Source organism: Mytilus californianus, unplaced genomic scaffold, assembly GCF_021869535.1.
Source record: "Mytilus californianus isolate M0D057914Y unplaced genomic scaffold, xbMytCali1.0.p SCAF_11, whole genome shotgun sequence".
NCBI classification, from domain to species: Eukaryota; Metazoa; Mollusca; class Bivalvia; order Mytilida; family Mytilidae; genus Mytilus; species Mytilus californianus.
In genome coordinates, this window is record NW_026262593.1 from 44,614,595 (window position 1) to 44,639,051 (window position 24,457).

Sequence of the window (24,457 nt, forward strand, 5' to 3'; positions counted from 1 at the left end):
TGATGGCATCAATATTGTATTTGTTGTTTGTCATTATGCTGGGCACACAAGAAGTTACAAGTCAACGTCTCTTAAAAAGTAAGCAATAACTTGTTATATTTTTAAAGAAAAGATTATTTATTGATTGATTGATTTTTGAATGTTGTTTTGTGTTTTTTGATTGTTTTTGAGAAGGAATCATAGGTAAATACATCTTGAATCAAATTATGTGCAGACCATTTGTTTTGCTGTAAAATCTAAATGTAAACAACGTTTAAAAACAATAATAAAAATGGGTTTAAAACGTTTTATGATCCCCTGGTAAAGTTGATAAATAATTGAGTATAATTATAATCTGAAGATTAAATGGCACTTTGAATATCAAGTGTATATATGGGTTAGAAAAAGTAAAATAACAACAATACCGAACTCAAAAACGGAAAGTCCCTAATCAAATGGCAAAATCAAAAGATTAAACAGATCAAACAAATGGATAACAACTGTCATATTCCTGATTTAGTGCAGGCATTTTCTTATGTAGCAAATGGTGGATTAAACTTGGTTTCATAACTAGCTAAATTTCTCACTTGTAAGAAGTAAGAAATATACTTTAACTTTACTTTCCGCTATATGGATGATGTTCTCTCACTAAATGATTCAAAATTTGGTGACTATGTTGAACGTATCTATCCCATCGAACTAGAGATAAAGGATACAACAGATACAGTTAAGTCTGCCTCATATCTTGACTTACATATAGTAATTGACAATGAGGGTCGGTTGAAAAACAAAACTTTACGACAAAAGAGATGATTTCAGCTTCCCAATTGTAAACTTTCTATTTCTATGTAGCAACATTCCAGCAGCGCCTGCATACGGAGTATATATCTCCCAATTTATAAGATATTCCCGGTCATGTATTTCCTATCATGATTTCCTTGATTGAGGGTTGCTGCTCACAAGGAAGCTATTAAACCAAGAGTTCCGAATGGTGAAGTTGAAATCATCCCTTCGTAAATTTTACGGACGCCATCACGAGTTGGTTGAACGTTATGGAATTACCGTTTCACAGATGATATCGGATATATTCCTTATGTCGTAATTACAATCCACTTCCTTTTTCACCACGAATGTGCCCTACCGAATTAGACTATTTACCGGATTTATAATAACATGAGCAACACGACGGGTGCCACGTGTGGAGCAGGATCTGCTTACCCTTCCGGAGCACCTAAGATCACCCCCAGTTTTTGGTGGGGTTCGTGTTGATTAGTCTTTAGTTTTCTATGTTGTGTCTTGTGTACTATTATTTGTCTGTTTGTCTTTTTATTTTTTACCCATGGCGTTGTCAGTTTATTTTCGATCTATGAGTTTGACCATCCCTCTAGTATCTTTCGACCCTCTTTTGTATGACAGTCGCATAAAATTCCATTATATTGACAACGATGTGTGAACAAAGCAAACAGACAAAATAGGTAAAAATGTCAATAATATGGGTACGGCAGTCAACATTGTGTTATTATCTTAATCACTATAAAAACAAACAAATATGTCAACAAAGAAAAACAAAAAGGCATATAAGCAAAGCACATTAGCAAAAACGAAAGACAAGAAAACAAAAATTTACCATAGCACAATAACACAATGATAGGATGTATAATATACTATATTCCGCCTTTTCTATTATCTAATACACTCAGTTTTGGAAGGGCTCGTCTTTTGCCTTGCACACACTTTTGTTTTTTCTCTGAAGTCTTTTGTTATTTGTCTGATTGTCTTATTTTTCTTTTGGTCACATTGTTTTATATCTCTCCTGGACTAATGGGTCTTGACAGCCCCTTATATTTGTCTCCCCTTTAAGTAAAACAATGTTTTTGTATGATAAATAGGTTGGATATTTCTCTTATAACCTTTACAAGGTTTCTCCTGAGTCTTAGCGATAGGGAAGCAAAATAAACAAAAAATCTAGAATTCTGTATTTTTAAAGTTATGGTGTATTTATTCTTGAGATATATGAATGGCTAACCCAAAGCAATTGTTTTATTTTCTTAAGGTAGATTCATGGTATACCGCCATCTTGGATTGTACAATCTCAGTACAAAATTGGTCTAGTTATTTGCCCAAATCTGCAAATTTGGAGACAGATTTGCAATTTAATGGTTAGATTGTCTATTTATATAAAGAAAACTTTGTTATTTATTGTGATATTTAAAATATTTAAACAAATATCAAATTTTGTGTTTTGAGAATAATTTTTTTTCAAATAAGCCATTTAAGGGGAGATAACTCTTTTAGTAAAAAATATATACTGGACTGATAGGGATTTTTTTTATTTTTACTTGTAGCAAGAAAACAAGTTCGGTGACATCATTTTTTCTTTTTATTTTTTTAAAACATATTATAAAACCTATCTTCTTACAATTCATTTCAAAATTCTATCTCATAGAATTTTTTTTTATGCACACAAATGTGTTTTTTCATGAACAATCTAACCAAATTTAGGCAATTTTCAACGACTCATAGCTTGGAAAATAGCACGGTGACCCATACTTTTTATTATATTTTTGAAAAAAGCATAGTCAAATCTTCCTTTTGGCAAAGAATAAGAAAATTCTGTCTCAAAAAGTATATACTTATGATCTACCTTAAACCTCTAGAAGCACGTAAACAAAAAGATCAATCTAATACGTAGCCGTTTAGAAAAGTCGAATATCAATTCTGTTTAGATTTTCATACTAATTTTGTATTTTGGTTACTGAAAATTTTTATTTTCATACTTATTTTGAATACAACTTTTATAATTTGTTTATTGAGAATTTTGATTGTTTATGTTTAATCATTCATAAATTGTCTGTACATTTTAAAAAAGGTACATATTTTATTGACTAGACACTTATTCTTTGAGAACCATTTATTTTTACAAAATAATAAAATAATTCTTTTATTCAATGAAATCGATACGATTTAACAGTAAAAAGAAAGGATCGTTCAATTGTAAAAAAGGAACGCTCAAAGCTAAAATTTTGAAAGTAAAGTATGTATAACTCATAGGGTCTTTGCATCTGCAATAAACATATTTATTCTATAAAACCAGTTGTTGGCATGATACGGGTTAAGTTCTTCTCGTATATTTATGATGGTATGATACTAAACCCTTAACGGGAGGGATTGTGCTTGATTTTCATATAAAGAAGACATTATCTTTCAATCAGTTTTATTGAGGTCTGGAGCTGGCATGTCAGAAACTGCTGGTAGTCCTTTGTTAATTAATGTTGATCATTGTCATGTTGCTTAGTTTCTTATGTTTGTATTCTACATAGGCTAGAGGTAAAGGGGGAGGGTTGAGATCTCACAAAACATGTTTAATCCCGCCGCATTTTTTTGTTAAGGGACAAGCTGCTTCCCTCCTCCAGGTACGGAATTTTCTCGTTGTGTTAAAGACCCATTTTGTGGCCTTGTGTTTTTTGCTCTTTGGTCGGGTTGTTGTCTGTTTGACACATTCCCCATTTCTATTCTCAATTTTATAAGTACCGAAACACGCGAAGAGTTAATTGATCAAAAGGAACATGAAAAAACCAAATACTTCTAAGGTAAACTCTGCCCGTGTGGGTTGGAACTAGTTTATAATAGAAGAATTTCTAAACGGACCATTTAAGACAAGTCTGTTATAAATATGCCAGACAACTGATCTGATGAAACCCTCGGGTTATTTGCATACAAACACTATTTTCAATTCTTACACATAATTGCATTTTGTTTGTAGAAAATGTATGTATGGATGACGAAGTTGTCTTAGATTGTCCAAACAGACAGTATATCGTTATTACGGATGTTTTATATAGATCACGGTTGAATATTTTTCGGGACTGAAGCTCATGTACTGTATGGACCAAACCATGGAATGGTTGCAAATCTTCTATTTCCTACATACCTTTACAAGAGCAGTGCTTGGGGAAAGATACATATACAGTAGTTATGCACTACACTCCATGTTCACAATATCCTTTGTTGTATTGTACTATTTACTACATATGTACAGGTATGCTTAAATTCTTTTGAAACTGTAATTGTTATTTATTATTAAAAGTCCATTTTACCATTCAGATAAAATCATAAGATCTTTTCTTTTAAAAAAGGAATTGAAAACTTTTATCATATATTTGTTATTCTTTTTCTATAACATCAACATTTCATTGAAAATAGTATAGTTATTTTATTTTTTTTACACTCAGGACAGAGAAATACATAAATAAATAATAGAATTGTGTATTTCAACATGTAAACCACAAAAAAACAACGAACACCTAAAATTAATTTACTAGCGTACACAAGTACAGCACAATAGAATTATGAACTGTGCGACTATTATCGTCTTTTCAATATGAAATAAGGAGATATAATATGATTACTAATTGGACAACTATCCACCAAAGACCAAATACCGTAGATGGAAGCAGTATTTTTGTTTACACTAACATAAAGCATTTTGAATCCTTCGTTAACAGTTTACTTTACCATACATACATTAATTTTATTTTGAGAATCTGGATATGGACCAGCTGATCCCTATCCACTTATCAAATTCTATGGCAATCGTTTAACGACAATCACATCTCAAACTACCTTTTCAACAACATCTACAGGTATGTATACTATCTAAACTTATTACAAGAACTCAATTTGAAACGTAGATGTTATAGTATTTGCAACACAGGCACAATCCGTGTTAGCATTTTTGTAATAAACGAAGGTTTTTCTCGTTGGAAACACGGGTTAGTAATCATGGCTATTTTGTTAAAGAGCTTATAAATAGTCAAGGATAGGAAGACAAGCAATGAACGGAAGCATTCATCATTTATGTTTTAGTTTTGTGCTCCTACAAGCCGACAAAGCATTTGAACATTTGATTGTTCTTTTCTTGAACAGTCCTATAATGAATCAGCCATCGCTTGCATTATATAGATGTATATACATTTTATTGTCCTTCAAGTCTTTCGTTGTGGCTAAATTGATTTATTCATTAAGATTCTTGTCATACTATTATAAGTTATATGGGTCGCTACTGACCCCCTATGGATCCATAGAAGTTTAGTAAAATCCATAGGGGTGAGGACGAAGGCCGAATCTCCTATGGATTTTACTAACCCTCTATAGTTCGTAGGGGGTCAGTAGTGAATCGTATAACGAATTTATCGCACGCGGGACTTTTCCTGCTGCGTTTCGAAGACAATTAAACAATGAAATTCAACAACATCAAAAGATGACGTAACCATTAACAGGAGACGTGATGTCATGAACCCAATTTGAAATTTACTAACCCTATACGGATCTATAGGGGTCACCATGTGACGGCGTTAAACCAATCACAACGTAATAATTTACCCGCGGTGCGATAATACAATTATAATGGGATCATTGAATCTTGTTATCAATACACCTACTTATACATGATTGAGTTGACCATAAGTCAATATCTGTATGAGAGGTGACCACGGATGTATTACATTTGTCGAAGCAACAATACCATTCACATTTTCTTGTTTGAGGCAACAGCATTGCGAACTATTGACATTGTTTTTTGCTCACTAAAAAGTAAAATCACAAAAATACTGAACTCCGAGGAAAATTCAATCGGAAAGTCCCTAATCACATGGCAAAATCAAATGACAAAACACATCAAACGAATGGACAACAACTGTCATATTCCTGACTTGGTACAGGCATTTTCAAATGTAGAAAATGGTGGATTGAACCTGGTTTTATAGCGCTAAACCTCTCACTTGTACGACAGTCTTATCAAATTCCGTTATATTTACAACGATGCGTGAACAAAACAGACATTATAAATAAAATAGTCAAAATATGGGTACAGCAGTCATCACTGTGTTACAATATCAAAACAAACTATTATTTACAAAAAAAGCACAAAAGCATCTATCAAATTAAAAACCACATTCATTGCTTCGCGTGTCTGACGTCAGAAAATGTAAACGTCACATAAGAAAAAAGTTTGTCATTCAATGTTTATTCAAAACAATTTTATAATTTCACATGGGGAATGTTGGTATACAGGGTTAAAAAATCAAAAGTTATGTTAGAATTAATTTCAGAAATAGACCGAGATTTAAAATTGTCCAGAAGTTCTTTAGAATTTTAAAGAATCCACATATGGTAAATACCACTACGCGAGTAAAATAAATTTGTCGTTTGTCGTTCAAAGTATTTTCAAATTTATAATAGAACAACAACATAATGACATATAATAGAACAATAACATAATGACGGGATCTTTTAAAGTACAGAGTCACGTTATAAGAACCACGTAAACACAAAAAGTCGCATATACAAAACACACCAGCAAAAATGAAAGATAATACAAACACATTGACGGGATGTATAAGTACCTAGCCACGTCAAATGGATATCACAGAAAACAAACCAGCAAAAGTAATATTAATAATAGAACAAAGACAAATGAAAGAACAATATTACACGTTGTTAAGATGATAAACAACGTCAGTATGCAGAATCTATACTTCAAGACCATCATGTATTATTTGTGAAGTTGATACGGAATATTTATCAACAAGGTCTTGGTACCTTCCGATGAACTTTTTTAGAAAAAGGACGAGACGTTCTTTGACATACCCCTGGTTCATCAACTTTCTGCTCAGACACTGTTGACGTTTTACAAAGTCTGAGTAGGAGCTGCAAGCTCTTAAATATCGAATAAGTTGGGAAATGTATATCCCATATGCAGGTGAAGTTGGTATATTGCTACTAAGGTGGGGGAAATTTATAATTTTAAAACTAAAATCGTCTCGTTTGTCATAGATTCTGGTACTGAGATGACTGTGTATGTCAAATTCGAGATATAAGTCTAAAAATGAGGCGGAGGAAGCCGTGTCTGTTGTTTCTTTAATTTCTAGTTCTGGGGGATATATTAATGGAACCCAATCAGAAAAGTTTGGATTGTTAATGGAAAGAACATCATCAATATATCTAAAAGTGAAATTAAATAGTCTGGCTTCTTTGATCTTCTTGTTTTTGACAAGTGTCTGAAGGAACTCCGACTCATATGAAAATAAGAAGAGGTCGGCAAGGAGAGGCGCACAGTTCGTTCCCATAGGAATGCCGACAATTTGTTGATAAAGTGTACCTCCAAATTCAACAAATATGTTGTCGATAAGAAACTCCAGCATACCGACCACCCGTTCTTCTGTGTAGCATGTTTTACCCTTTTGTTCACTATTAACAAAATATGCCTTATGATATCCCAAAGTAATAAATTTATACCGTATGCTACCATTTTTATGATGAAAGGCATTGTGGATTATTTCTTTCAAGCGATTTTTCAATTTCACATGGGGAATGGTGGTATACAGGGTTGAAAAATCAAAAGTTTTGATAGAACTAATCTCAGAAAAAGACCGAGATTTAAAATTATCTAGAAGTTCTTTAGAATTTTTAAGAATCCACATATGGTTAATACCACTACGCGAGTAAACAGTTTCACAGTATTTCTGCAAGAAATATGTCGATTTACACTTTAGAAGCACAATTTTAAATTGCTTGGTAGTTGTTAAGTTTTCTGTGTAGAATTTATGGTTTATCATTTGTCAATTACAGTTTTATTTGAAAAAAAAACTTATCTCCACAATGTATTAGATTTGTAACTAAGTATAGACTTTGTTTATACAAGCTAAATATTGAATATGGTAGATTCATAAAAAGAGCAAGAAATAAAGATTATGTATTTTATGTAACCATGGTAATATTAAGTATGAATTTTATTTTATTTTAAAATGTCCAAAATATGACAATATAAAAATAATATATTAAAAGGTATTATTGTACAAATGCATCTGTTTTTAAATTAGTTCAGTACTTGTCAACAAAGAATGTACAATTATTATCTAATTTAGGAAAATATTTAATATACGCCACAGATTTTTCAGCACAATCCTTTGAATGATTTATACTTTGTATTCTTGTCACCGATTGTATTCAAAGTGTTCTGTTATGATATACATGTATATATTTATTATATACCTATAATCTGTACTGCTTCTGGTTTGAAACAAACCATTAAACAATTGTACCACTCGACCATAGTGGTGTCTGTCTTTTTCTAGTTATGAAATAAAAAACAAATACATAATTTCTTTCATGTAATTCTGTTTTGAAATTCTGTACAATTAACTTTGGATTTGCACAACATGCTTTTATTCTGCTATTTTCATGCGGTTGTTTTTTGAATTTCAGCGGAAGTATGACAACAGATATTATAGAAATAAGAAGATGTGTTGTGATTGCCAATGAGACAACTCTCCACAAGAGACCACATGACACAGAAATTAACAACTATAGGTCATCGTAAGGCCTCCTACAATGAGCCCATACCGTATAGTCAGTTAATATATGTTTTATTCACATATTCAAACTCTGTGCAATAAAGAGCATGACGTATGGTAAAGACAATAGTATTTGCTGAACATCACACTTTTATCTCTAAATAACTTTTGTTATTACATTGGTTGCATTGAAATATCGCGATTTCCTAGAAAAAACCATGATAATTCAAAACCTGTTACCTTTTGTAATTTATATAACATATGTTTTTGAACTTAGCTGATATAACAACAACTTATAAGCACCATAAAAACGACGATGCTGACAACAACAACTATAAAGACATAATGAACAACGAAAGCCAAGGCAACACACCATGTATGTGAAAATTTATTGTGTTAATGCAAAAAACGTAAATTATGAAACATAATAATTATTTTCTTTAATAATGTACGACATACAATACGTAACCATTTAACTCATTTAAAATTTATTCCTCAATTAAAACCAATTGAATTCAAACAACTTTCTGCAGTGTTATTCACATAAAGATATGTTTTTGCGTAAAATTCCAATTATCCTGAAATGTAAAATGAAAATGCAGGGAACTAAGGTATGTTGTTGCTTCAGTAAGAAAGACATATTATGTATCTTGTCTCTATAATTTTCTATTTTATGACTTAGAGTAGTTTTATAAAAACTAAGGTTATAAGTCCACGGCAAAAGATTTTCTATGAGTATTTTGTCAGATTTTTATGGGTCTTTCTTTGTTATCTGCTTTCAAACCTTTTATGTTTTGGCTATAATTACTTTTGGTTTCGAGATTATTCAAGAATTTTGTGTCGTTAACACGGAAATCAGATTAACGCTTTCATGTTGTGTATTATACAATATGAACACACTTAAGTATACTGAAAAGATTGTCAACTAATTTGAACGTTTCATTATGTTTTTCAGTCAAAATTGGACTAGGGACAGCTTTGGTCATCACATCGATTATAGCGATTATTGTTTTGATTTGCGTTCTAAAGTCTAGGTTAGTCTATTAGCTCACATTTCTTCACTTATGGACTTTTGACATAGTTCAGATAAAAAAAAACCACACATACTAGATAAAAAGAAGACAGCAATTCCTATTGAATGAAAATCAGTTCCTATTCAACATATGTCATTCACCGTGTTGTTAAGGAATGCAATTTAGTTGTAAGTCGTATACGGAGACAAATTATGATCAAACACAATAGGCCTTGATTGTCGCTATAAGTTTGTATCTTATCAATAGTGGGACATCATAAGTAGTCAAGACATTAAATTATTCGGTAAAAACTTATTATCCTATGCAGTTTCGTCCTGGACGTTAAGCAACCAAAAAATCAATCAATCAATCATATGCGGTTATTCCTTCTTACATTACAAACTGTCTGTTGAAACTCATGAACCCTGGTGATAATAATTTCATGATTTCTTGTATGTTAGTTATAATCTACCTGTTTATTTTTTTAAAAGAAATTTGCTATCCAGCTTATAATATTAAGTCTGGAGAATCACTTGATATAAATCAAACGACTGTCTACGAATTTACAAATAAAGGGTATTTACACATATATAAGAGAGAAGACAACAAGAGGACAGTCAAAAATTATCAGTCACATATTGTCTATAGAAAAACGACGAAAAGACTAATAACAAATCATTACACAGAAATCTAAAGATTGAGCAACCGGAACCCCACCAAGAATCGAGTCGGAGTACTTGTTTATAAGTTGTGTATGTATCGACAGTTGTAATTTGCAAAATGAGGATGTAAAATTTGATGTATGCCTTTTTTGCTTCTTTGTTACATTTGTTTGTTTTATAGTGATTGAGATGATAACACAATGTTGACTACTGTACCCCTATTTTTGACATTTTTACCTATTGTGTCTGTTTGTTTTGTTCACGCATCGTTGTCAATATAATGGAATTGGATGCGACTGTCATACAAGTGAGAGGTTTAGCTAGCTATAAAACCAGGTTCAATCCAACATTTTCTACATAAGAAAATGTCTGTACCAAGTCAGGAATATGACAATTGTTATCCATTGGTTTGATGTGTTTGAGTTTTTGATTTTGCCATTTGATTAGGAACTTGGAACTTTCCTTTTTGAATTTTCCTCGGAGTTCAGTATTTTTGTGATTTTACTTTTTGCTATCCACTTCTATCATGCTATTAGTTTTTAATCAGTCTTAATGTCTTACAGATTGCGTATATGTCTACAGCATTAATTTTCTATTGTATCAATCCATATCTTATTGTCATTAATGGCATTGCGGTATATTGGTTCGATTGCACGTTGAGTTCAAGTCTCTAACAGATGATGTATATAACATAAACTTTCTATTTGGTCAAATTTATATTCGGGGTTCTATTGCATTTACAAGCAATATTCCGAATTTCATACTATGATTGTAACAAGTGAGAGCTCTTTCAACCCAAGAATGCTGCTATTATGCGTAAAATGTTATTTCATACAATAATCATATAGGTGAAAAATAAGATTTGAGAGCTTTTTAAATTTTAATATTTTAAAAAATGTAACATAATACTTGAAATGAACGAAAATGCCAAATATAGAATTATTCTATTTTGCAACACTGTTTAGACTGAACAAACGTGAACAAAGACAAAAACTGACGCCTCATAGAAACCGCATGACGTATGATCAAAACCCAAGTTTATACCAGATTTCAGTTTTAAATCGAGGATCTAGCAACGCAATGGAAGACAGAGTAGATACATTTAGCGGCAGTGATTATGCTCTGCCTTCATATGAAGAAGCCGTCGGAAACACATACGAACAAGTGAACTATTGATCACCAAAAGTATCAAATGTATAAGAGTGACTACATTGAAGTATCTAGTAACAAACACATTAATGAATTACTTACTTAACTTTGTCTTCAGAATTGTAGTGAAACAAGTATTGTGCATTTGCCTGCATTACATGTTAGAACTGATATCATTTGACAATCTTATAAATTAACGTTTACACGACGCATACGGGTACTAGTTTATCATGAACCGGGTAGCCTTACAGTGGACATTTTGTTTTTTAAAAGGTTTATAATTTTTTAATATGTTGTGTATGATATATTCGTGATTTAAAAATAATCAATTTCAATGTCTCGGTCAATGCCGTGTTTATCCTTGTCAAACCGAGTCTACAGTTTCAATTTCGAAATGTCACATTGGTCAAGCATTTAGATTAAAAATTAAAACGGTCGAAAACTCTGTTAAAGAACAAATGTTAGAGCAATAATAATCCAGAAACATACTTTTATTAGTTCTTATTTTATATGAAATCGAAAATGTTAATCTTGATGCTAATATTATTTTAGTATTCTTAAATGGTCCACTTGATATTGCTTTCATATGCAGAAATGCCTATTATGCAACAATTCCGATTGGTATCTAGGCAGATATTGCACATTTGCATGTCCTCTTAAGTCCGTTTAAATCCCAATCTACATATTTATCAGACATTTATTGATACTTATTTATCATCACCTATTTTTATTAATGTTGATGTCGTATCCAATATCTTTATTGCATATAATGATAGCAATATATTGTTTCCATTATGATATAAAAAGAGCAGATATTCCATGTAAATGTGTTGGTCTCCTTGGTATCTTTTTATATTTTTGTCCATTTGGTTATATATGTCAATTATTGTACAAAAAATGTGAATTTTTATTTACAATATTTTAGTCTTGGGAAACATGATATTGATAAGTTAAATATAATTGTCTCTGTATTGTTTTTCAGATTGTAGTTTGTATTTCATTGCTTTTGGCAATGCAATTTCTTGTTTTAACGTCTTTTTTTAAACCCCATTTTTATCTTTCACTTTTTTCCTTTTATCCTTTTAATTTGTATTCCATTACATTTTTCTATATTTGAATTCAATCGATTCTAATGATGCAACATTCCATCAGCGCCTACATATGGAGTATATATCTCCCACTTAATACGATATTTCAAGCTTTGTATTTCCAATCATGATTTTCTTGATAGTGGGTTGCTTCTCACAAGGAAGGTATTAAACATAGAGTTCCGAGTTATGAAGTTGCAGTCATCTCTCCGTAAATTTTAGGGACGCCATTGCAAATTGGTTGACCATTATGGAATACCTATTTCACAGATGACGACGAATATTTGCCATTTATCGTAACCACAATCTCGTCCTCTTTCCCATAATGTGACTTTTTGTGTGTGCCATGGTGCTGTCAGTTTAATTTCGACTAATGAGTTTGAATGTCCTATTAGTATCTTTTGGATCTCTTATATACTTATATCATGTGAATTTTGTGTTTTGTTTTTTCTTTTCTTTTAATAGTTTTGCAGCAAAGGAATACCTAAATTTTTATAAAAACTAGCAGTGGTATACTTTACTTGTATGACCATACATACTGTGATATTAAAACGAGCTCTAGGTATTTTTCTGTTGATAATGAATATTGCATTCATTTCAGAAGATTACATAAATATTCTACGCCATCCCCTTTCTTTTCGCGTATCCTTTGTATCAAAAGCAAAGAAAAACTTTAATTTCATATAAATATTTTGGAAAATAATTGTTCGCTTTGAGCAATTTGAAAACGATGACTATACTGATCTTGATCTAAATCTATCATTCAATACTTATACACTTATTTGCAAAATACTGTCTTTTATCTTATCCGAACTTATTTATTATTTTTTTATTTTTTTAGTATATATATTGTAATATTTTGTTTGCTTTCAAGTAGTTTATTTATAAATATTGTAAGGAGTGAACTAATTTATTTTTTGTCTTTTACTATTGAAAAAATTTTACACATACACATATGTGAACTTAAACTATGTAATTCATTTACTACAAGAAATGAAGCATAATACAAAGTTATATGTTCGATCAAATTTATTTAGAACATCGTTTGTTGCAATGTATAATTGTATCCTCATGCTAGAAACAACAACACCTTTTGGATTGCAATTAATAAATCAAAATTTCGTTTTAATTGATAAACATTTGTCATTTCAAGGCCTTTTTTTATAGCTGACTATGCGGTATGGGTTTTACTCATTATTTTTAGCCGTACAGTAACCTATAGTTTTTTAATTTCTGTGTCATTTGGTCTTTTGTGGAGAGTTGTCTCATTGGCAATCATACCACATCTTCTTATTTTTTTTAAATTATAAATAAAAAATCAGTACTAACATCGACGGTAGCGTATGATGATAAATTATATGAATATTTTTAGAAAATGTCAATATAGTTACTGTTATATCTCCCCATGGTAGTTTTATTGGCAATATTCCAAAGGTTTAACCATTGTGCATCATTGTATTTAATCTGAAACGCATAACATATGATATTAATGGCGTACGTAATCGCTGGTGCACATTATTAAAGAGATCATGGTATTGATAATTACATTTTTCTCAAACAGTGTACACGTACAAGAAAGAGCACAATTTCCGTTTTTATTTGTCAATCATCGTATTTATTTATTTGTTCGAATCTCGCAATACAAAAACGTGCCAAGTAAATGATAACTGTTACTGTTATTTTTAAATGTAGATATAATTTTTTAACTCGATCAAATGATGAAATAAACTGTGTTTCAAAACTAAAATAGCGTGTTAAAAAAATTTGGATTTACATTGAATATTTGCCTTCACATAAGTTTGTAGAGAACGGCATTCTACATAACTATAATATAGGGTACCGTGCCAGCGTCTGGTATAATCATTAAAATATGGTAGTTTTTTCGTTTGAATTGGTTCACATTTTTTATGTAGGGGCCTTTTATAGCTGACTATACGGTAAGGGTTTTTCTCATGAATTAAGACCGTACAGTGGCAAATGATTGCTTACTACCCCTTCATTTTAACACTTGTGGATAGTTGTCCCACAGGCAATCATATTACATCTCCTGGATTTCAATAAAAATAAGACTAGCATCAATCTAAAATAAATGAATATCCTTATTTGAGCAAATTTGCGCTGCGAATTCAAAAACCGATGAATTGATGCTAACAATTCTGAAATTCATGATGGTTGTCATCATAATTTAATTCCACGAATATTTATTTCTCAAAGTTTATACGATATTCCAGAGCTTGCGTTTCCTATAATGATTTTTGTGATAGAATTTTATTGCTAGCAAGGAAGCTATTAAACCAATGATTCAAGTCATTCTTTTAAAAAGTTATCAGAAGCCACCAAGAGTTGATTTACCGTAATGTTATATCTGTTTCACAGATGACGACGGATAAATTCCAATGTGTCTTAACAACAATCCTGTATTCGTTTTCTCCAATATGACATTAACGAATTATCCATATCAACGAATTGTTACTTTCACAAACAACACGAGGGGCGCCAAGTTACAAAAGTCCGACAAATTCTTTCGTCATGCATCAGTTCATTCGAAGATGTTTTCGATAAGGTCTGTGTAACTTATAAATGATAGGCAATTGATTGTTATGTGTCCATTATATGATCTAAAGTGAAGAAGTCTTTCACCCTTGTAAATAAATGTGACAATCGCAGTTCACAGATGAGCAAAAGACAAAAATGAAGGAATGTATTAAATATATTCAATTCGGTATTATATTTCCTCTAATTTAAAGGAATCACACGAACTCCAAAGGGATCGTGACTGCCTGAGAGGAGAGGTAAATCGTTTCCTATGAAGCAGTCATCGCCCACAATGCGAAGCCACACTCGGTCAAAATTTCACAATTAGAAATAGGGGATAATCTGTATAATTACTGATAAGACGACAATTCAAACTGTCATTACAATAATGCCGTTTTTATTATCGAATGTGACCTACCGAATTAGACTTATTACCGGGTTTGTAATTACATGAACAACAAAGTGGGTGCCAAATGTGGAGCAACATCTGTTTACCTTTCCGGAACACTTGATATCACACAAGGTTTGGTGTGGTTCGTGTTGCTCAATCTTTAGTTTCCATGTTGTGTTTATTATACTGTTGTTTACCTTTTGATCGTTTCTCGGTTTTTTCCATGGTATTGTTTATTTTACCCTCTGATATCTGAAGATCTACACAGGCGAAAACATTTCTATAATGAGTTGATACACAGAAACCTCGCATAGGTCCACTAATTCGAAATGGTGACTTTAAAACTCGTTTAGTATCGATTACAATTGTTCTTCATCATAACTCGGTTGGAGTAGGTTTTTTGTTTCCGGAGCACACATCATGAAAATGAAGTCTGTATAGTTTGGACATACACGAGGAGCATAACGTTTTAATAAAGAAATGTAAAAACGTTACATTAAACATTTGAATGTTACAAATGTAGTATATGTTTTTCGATTTGGGTACCCGGATTATAGTTTGAAATAACATGAATAAGGTTTCCACAAAACAGCAAGTCTCGGGTTGAAAATACTCCATAATCTTTATTTCATTACCTTTTTACTGTTTTGACCTTCTTCCAGTTTCAAATGCTAATTTCTATATATTATACCGTTTTGAAATTCCTGTCTAATATATCTATAATTGTTATATATTTATAGTGAAATTCCCACGTACAAAATTGGAACAAAAAAGATAAGACTTTTTCTTAAGATCATATACTGGTTGATAGCTTTAAAATAATTATACTGTGGAGACGAACTGGTATAATGTATCAATAGGTCACATTACATCCTACTTACGCGCTAGTAAAATTCCAAAAGGAAAGGATAATACTTTGTTTAGCTGTTCAACATTGATCAAAAACTCTCACTTCACTACAACGATTTCTTTGCAACATGTCGATCACACTTTATTTGTCCGACGAAAAATAAAGTTGCAGAAAATTATAAATCAATTTGACAATTGAATAACTATTAAAATTTTATATGAATAGGGCAAATAAATATTTCTAGCTTTCCGGACTTGATGTAGGCGTTCTTTTAAAAAATGATGGTAAATGCATTAGAAATAGAGAGTATTATTTTTGTCATCGTCAATTTATTAGATAGCAGCCTGCCATATCCACGACATATTGGAACAACTAATGTAGCCAACAGTTGACAAAGATTGGTTTGACTTGAAAACGTCCTAATTTAAAACGTTCAATTAAGAACGCGCAGAGAAAATTCTACACAACCCGAATCTCAAAGACGAAAAAATAATATCATAACAAAAAAGAATTAAAAAGTGATAAAAAAGGGAAACAAAAACGCACAGGTATATATAAATAAATATTAAATAATATATATATATATATATGACAAATAGTTTTGCCGAACGTGGAAGCTAACTCAACCTTATTGATAGAAAAACCATGAAATTCTTCAATTAAGGTATACATTTAAAGTTTGCTAAAATCAAAGACTATGTTCCCGACTAAGCGGTGAAGTTTTGTGTGTAATTTATGATTTATCAATATTTTTCTCACTTAATGTACATCAAGTTTCGCATGTTTGGTTTTGAGGAGCACTGATAAATACATGTACGTTTTGGAATTTTGGTATAATAAATTAATTCTAATATCTTTTAATTTTGTACCGTTTCTCAATTGAACAACCGGGAAAACTAGATAGAATCATAAGAGAGGCGAAATATACCAGAGGGACATTAAACTCATAAGTCGAAAATAAACTAACAACGCCATGGCTAAAAAAGAAAAAAAGACCTACTGACAAACAATAGTACACAAAACACAACATAGAAAACTAAAGACGGAGCAACACGAACCCCACCAAAAACTGGGGGTGATCTCAGGTGCTCCCGTCGTGTTTGATATTTATTTGTTTTTATAGTGATTTAGATTATAACACAATAATGAGTGCTGTACCCCTATTTTTGACATTTTAACCTGTATGGTTTATATCTGTATGTTTTGTTCACACATTGTTGTCAATATAATGGAATTTTAAGTGAGAGTTTTAGCTAGCTATAAAACCAGGATTAATCGACCATTTTTTACACAGGAAAATGCCTGTACCAAGTCAGGAATATGACAGTTGTTATCCATTCGTTTGAGCTTTTGATTTTGCATTTGATTAGGGGCTTTCCGTTTTGAATTTTCCTCGGAGTTCGGTATTTTCGTTATTTTCCTTTTTTTCACATGTTAGTACAAACCCGGTTATAAGTCTAATTCGGTATGTCACATTATACATGTAAACTGTAACTGTTTGAGAATTGACAGTGTGTTTTAAATAAGCATGAATGTAAAATGCATAATATGGGATAAGAATATTTCCTCCGTCGTTAATTTTGAAAATGATTCATGTTTTACACATGTATTTACTTCAATACAGGTATATGGATACGTTTGTCTACCTTCAATCACGCTTATCAGCTAGCAAACGGATATGATTTTTTTGTGCAAATAAACGCACACATGAAAGTAAACATACGTAGATAAACGTAACGACTTCAACATGGTGGGAACAATAATAAATTTGTGGTTTATAATGCCGTTCACTCAATGTGTTTCAAGTGGACAATTCTTACACAGTAAGCAATAACTGATTATCTCCTTCATCACCAAATAGTTTATACGTAACTTCGTTAAGTTTTGCTGTTACGATATTTCTTGATCATTTCAAATTAAGGAATGCATAACTCCGGGTTTTGCTTTACATTTTGTCCTTTTTGGTAGGCTTTGGATTATCAAATATTTATGCCGCAACCATCACCGAAGATACATCAATTGTCGAAATGTACATCCCGTTCATTACAATTGATACCGTTAATCTTGTAAATGTTATTACCGATAATGTTTGGAGACGAAAACCAATGTAATAAACAACATTTGAATCATAATATCGGTTGAACATTTGTTCAGTTTTCGCTGTGAACACAAAATGTAAAGGAAAGTTTGAGATCCCAAATAATGGTTTATACGTTTTGTTGCCCCTTGATAAATCTATAATACTTTGCGTATGTTTGACGTAAAGTTTAATATAACTTTTCGGTTGTTTTGTTTCGAAATTTTGTGTCATAGATTGATTTAAAAGACAGGCGAAATATACCAAGGGGATAAATAAACACAAAAAAGAATAAAAAATATATATCCCTCCCTTTCCATTGTCTAATATTCACATCTGTGGGTAGGGTTCTTGTTTCACAAACTCGTTGTATGCTTAGTCTTTTGTAGAATGTTGTTTTTGATGATCGTCTTGTTTTTTTAGGCCATGGTATTGTTTGTTGTTCTTTGACTGATATATTCCACTGTCCCTTGTTATTATCTTCCCTTTCATAACAATTGGTAATACAAAATTATATTGTCTGATGTAAACATTCGATATTTTCAGCTCAAAGCACATGATCATAAAATTACAGATATAAAGTTTTATTGCGGCCAAAAGTGTTTGAAGGTATACCAACATATCATCTAAGGGCATCCAGGGGCGTAGCTAGGTATCCAATGAACTGTAGGCACAAATTCCAGCAGGTCCAGGGCAGAGCCCTGGTAGGGGGTTCAGGGGCTTGAAGCCCCCCGACGGAAAACGGTTTTCAGCATTTTAGTTGCAAAATTTTGTGTACAGAAAAACATGAAAACTGGTCATTTTATCAATCATGATAATATACATGAAAAAAATTTCGAAGTAATTATAATATACATAATTTTACAATTACATCTGACTGATGAATTAACCAGCAGTACAATTGGAAATATATAAAAAAAATAAATAAATATTTACAATATGCATTGCTAAGCGTGTGGATCAGCGTAGCCCTTTATTAAGCAGCACAACCTGTTTAGTATTTTCATATCTAATCCTTTCTGATTGAGGATAATTGATATATACGTCAATTGATAGTACATATTGACGATCCTACATTTAAAAGAAACCTTCACCGTTAGAGCTAGTTGAATAATTGATTGCTTGCTAAACGTCCAGTGTCAAAAAGTTCATGCATGTTCAGGACAAAACCAAATTTACAATAAATACAACAGGTAGCTTGATTCTGTAATAGGGGTCGTCCAGGACGAAGGTCTGGAAATTTGGAATCGCCATGCATTCAAAATTTAGGGTTTTTGGATAGGAACAGAAATTTTGCTTTTCAGTAAACCACCTACGAACCCCTCAAAGAGTTGTTGCAAGTTTCTTAACGTGTTAAGAGCGTGGCATTCTGTCAATACTAGACATAGAATTTAACGTCCTCATTCTGACCAGACGTGACTGCGTATTTATACACCCTGCACAGCCAAATAGACGCTCAACTGTGGCAAGGGTTTTATTGTAGGTCGGATGAAGACCCAGTGGAAAGTAGTTGAAAGCCGACCATAAATAATTAAAAAAAATCATGTGTTTAAGTTGAGATTCATTCAAATACTTGTTGATAGAAGTGAAATGATCTGAACCAAAGTTCTAGTTTATAGTTTCTATATAAGGGAGAATATAATGACATACCATTATATCCAATACTCCATTCACTACGGATGATGGACTAGTGTACAAATGACATTCGATAATTAAAGAGTTTTGACGACTTCACTGGCGTGTATCTACAGATAACGTTGTTTATTATTTTTTTAATACAAACAAATATTTATGAAATAATGATGTGTAGGCACGTGCCTAAAGTGCCTAACGGCAGCTACGCCCCTGGTCCATCAAAACCAAAACAATTTAATTAAACAGCTTAAATAGTCGTTGTTAAAATTAAATTCAAATTAATTTCAAAGTTCTTTTTGATAACAACTTGCATACTTCGTAAACTGGAGATTTTGAAGTTTGCATTTGAATATTCGTACATTGCCTGTATTAAGTAAAAGGGTTTATTAATTACAAAATAAACAACTGTTTATTTCTAAAAGTTATTGAACTATCTAATGTAGACATATAAATTGTAAGGATTGTCAAACCAACAATGATTATTGTGTAAAACCATTTTCAATTCTTACACATAATTACTTTTCTGTTTGTAGAAAATGTGTGCATGCAAAACGAAGTTGTCTTAAGATGTCCTTACAAACAGTCTATTGGTATAACGAATATATTGTACCATTCAAAGTGGAATGTTTTTGGCTGGAAGTCTTTTAATCCGATCTTTTGTACAGCATGGACTTACACATGGAATGATTGCAAATCCTCAATTTCCTACCAACACCTACAAGACCAGTGCATGTGGGAAGATACATGTACAGTGGTCATGGACTATAATCCATGTTGGTCAGAAACTTTGTTGTATGCTACTATATACTATAAATGCATAGGTTTGTTTTAAATTATGGAGTTCATAAAAATTGTAATTGATAGATATTATTTAAAAACATTACCGAAATTGATAGACTTTAATGTTCAATAGAACAAAAGCCGTAAAATTAATGGTTGTCATGTTTGTGAAAACAAGATTTCGTAGTTTGTTAAGATCATAATTTAATTACATTCATTTACAGTTTCTGAACATAGTGATGGATGTAGTTGAGGAATATGCAAGAAAATTTGTAAAACACGACCTAGATGAATCAAAACTCTGAATGGATTAAATGTGGACACTACATTGCTTCAAAGCTGCATTCAGAAACGTATTCAAATCTACAATGTACGATGAATTCACCTGTTTCAGACACTTTCAAGAACACCGAGGTTGTGGAATCCTTATCCTTTCCACGTCATGTTGTTGTTCCAACAGACTAAGACATAAGCAATATTGTTTTAATTGTTTAGTTTCAAAATTCCGTCCTTCTCTCCCTTGGTATCAACATAAAAAATCTCCAATTTTTATACTGGATATCTAAACTTCACTATAATCCTTATAAAGAACAAGATATTACAAGATCATCAAGATATTCGATTAAACATTTTTTTAAAGTTCCTACCACTATTCTTTTTTCAGAAATATTGTGATAGGTATATTTCATCTGTGATGTCAATCAGATGTGAATTCTTAAACCTTCTAATATTCTTCTCCAACTGTTCAATTCTAGTTTTTAAATTTTGCAGTATATTAAAACATTTTATTTTTCTAGGTTATGCACTATTATTTCTCTTGCACAATTTTAACAAAAATGGGAAAAATAGATACAAAAGATATAATTTCCGTAATGTGAAGAATCACACTGATTCCCACAACCAATTTGCCGAAGATGATCTATCAAAATGTTTGATCTTTTTTATGAACAACATATTCTTGATCTTGGTGGATATATATTTCAGCAAGCAGTCGGTATACAAATGGATACTAATTATGCTCTACTACTGACCAACTTGTTTTTGTACTCCTATGAAACAAATTTCATACAGAACATTCCCAAAAAGTCAATCAAAAGTATCGTAAACTTGAGATAAAGGAACATAGTCTTTATCGCTTTTGGAGTTCATTCGATTCCCTCATTTGTAGTTTGATACCTTGATTTGCCGCTTCCTAATTGATTCACTAGATTTGAACATCGATAAACTATTGTCGCTATATTTAGATAGTTGTCTCATTGGCAACCACATCTCCTATTGTTTATAAACATTAAATATTGGTACATGCTATTTTTGAAGTAAGTTGCTATATATCTTTAAGGAAGGATCTGCAAATAGTTTTTTTTAATAGGAATAACAATATTCATTTTTCATGAGTATATTTCAAATGTTGGTGTAAAATCTCTAAATGCATAGGTTTAAATTTCAAATATGAAATATCCAAAAATAGATACAACCACACTTGATTACAAACACGAACTTGAAGTTCCTTGAAAGATGTTGCTTCATGTCTAAGGCCTCTCATTGAGGTTTTGTGATGAATAACTGCAATCAAAGATCCTTTCACTCCCTTTTGGTTCTTATGTACGCGCAATGGAATTTTGCCAAGCAACTCGATAACATTTCTATTCAATTACAGAGTAATAGAGCAAGGACCAATATCACAATATACTTGATTATTGGAAATGTATCGTTTTATGTTTATACACGAAAATTCAGTTAATTTTGACAAGTTCATTTAACGCCCCTAACGAACCCAAAGATCCGCATGTTATTGCAAAATTAAGGTGACTGTTACCATTGTAACTGACTTTCAATTTTTATTATTCGCCACTTATATCATATTTTCCTAAGTTAATGTTTTGTACATAAACAATGAATATAAGAAGATAAACAAACATATGTTACCTTAAGTTCAGTTAACAATGTATGTAAATGTATTTTTAGATACAAGATATGAACCAGTTGTTCCTTATCCTCTAATAAAATACTACGACAATAGAGTAGCACCAACTACATCTACACAGAATCGTATGTATATAATTAAATATTGTAGCAAAAACTTAATTTGAAACGCCAAATGTACACAGTGCTGAATCAAAATACTTTATATGTCCATAACTGCTACGAAAAACAGCGTATATTGACAGGTCTCATAGAAGACAGAATGTAAAGGGACGATTATCTGATTTTCTAGGGAATAGGGTTGGGGGTGTGTGATTTTTTTTAAGGAGGGATATTTTGGGGATTGACTAGTCATGTTCATCTACTGCTATGCATTCTTATTTTTCAAGCGGTTTCACGGTGCGTTAATTTGTTTTCACTTTTCGCCACAACTGTTTCTTACATTTTTGTTGCACAATAGCATTTTGTATTGCACAATAGCATTTTGTATTGCATAATAGCATTTTGTATTTCACAATTAGAACAATATAAAAATGTCATTATAAGCTACTGGGGCACAAGCAATCATCCAAATATAAGTCAGTTTCTCGGTTCTATCATATGATATATAAAAGAATGCGACTATCATATTAAGCAAATTGTCATAAAATGAATTTGCAGTACAATTTATAATTGAGATGGTGTTGACGTGTTGCATATTGTTTTCCAAACTATCGGCAGTAATCGTACTAATTGATCGTTTTCTAAACTAATTTTGTTTGCGCCAATGGGTACCACATATTTCATTTTTCTCTAAAATGTTATATTACTTGGCATTGCCGATGATTATTTTCGGCATACGTAGAAAAATTAAGAAATATCCATGCTTTTAAGAGTGACATGTCGGCATAAAACAGGTCTACTAAAGTATCTGGGTACTAATTTCTGTCAAGAGTATTTTAAAATAGTTGATAATTGTAAACGTCATTTGTGAAACCTTTTCACCTATTGCATTTTTAAAATATTATACATTTTTATATTTAGCTGATAAATCATCAACTTATTTGCATCATAAAAAAGATAATGATGACGATGACGGCGACGACAACGACAACGAAAGCCAAAGCAGCAAATCATGTATGTAAATATGTATTTGGTAGATGCAAAATTCAAAAATTGTTATAAGTAAATAGTATTTTCTCTAATAAGGTTATTTGAAAATATTTGACCTTTTAACTGCATTCGAATATATTCTGCAATTAAAGAAAATACAAGTTAATCAACGTCCTGCATTATTATTCCGTTCCTTATAATATTGAATAGCTATGATAGTGAAATTATAATATCACCTTTTCAACATATCATATGCACGTGTAAATTTGTAAAATGTTAACACATGTGAAGACAATATAGTAGGTTTAAAGGACCTGTTGTTTAATTGATCAGATAAATAATGCAAAGAAAAATTATATATCTTACTTCTGATAAATCAAATAGTGTCATCTGAATAATATCCCGAAACAAATCAGTTGAATAATAAAAAAGAAGATGAGGTATGATTGACAATGAGACAACTCTTCACAAGAGACCAAATGACACAGAAATTAACAACTATAGGTCACCGTACGGCCTTCAACAACTTGAAGTTTGTTATTGTATTTCATGCTCTTTGATCACATCGCAATATACTGACAATTCTTGCAGTTAATTTGAAAGTTTTTGATATATTTTTCAGTGAAAATTGGACTAGGAATAGCTTTAGGCATTACATCGATTATAGCAGTTATTGCTTTGATTTGCATTTTAATATCCAGGTAAGAGTGTTAACTCGTTGTTTTGAACTTATGGATTGTTGTAACAGTTTAAAAAAAAAACCGATTTTACTAAAGAAGGCATAAATCCAGTGTGCCAAGGAAGAAAACAGGGCACATAATAATCTCAGCAAAAACAGTTATCAGAAAGACCAGAAAGACAAAAAACAACAATCCCCATAACAAAACCGTATCGAACTTAATATTTGCTGAATTATAACCAGTTCTAGC

The 24,457-nt window shown here is 31.5% G+C and overlaps 1 long non-coding RNA gene across 1 annotated transcript; it reads left to right on the plus strand.

Annotated features, from left to right (window-relative positions):
- The first annotated feature begins 23,469 nt into the window (after positions 1–23,469).
- Positions 23,470–24,229, plus strand: LOC127720173 (uncharacterized). The gene is made up of 2 exons (XR_007990656.1): positions 23,470–23,552; positions 24,151–24,229. It is a non-coding gene; the product is annotated as an uncharacterized LOC127720173 (long non-coding RNA).
- The last annotated feature ends 228 nt before the right edge of the window (positions 24,230–24,457 follow it).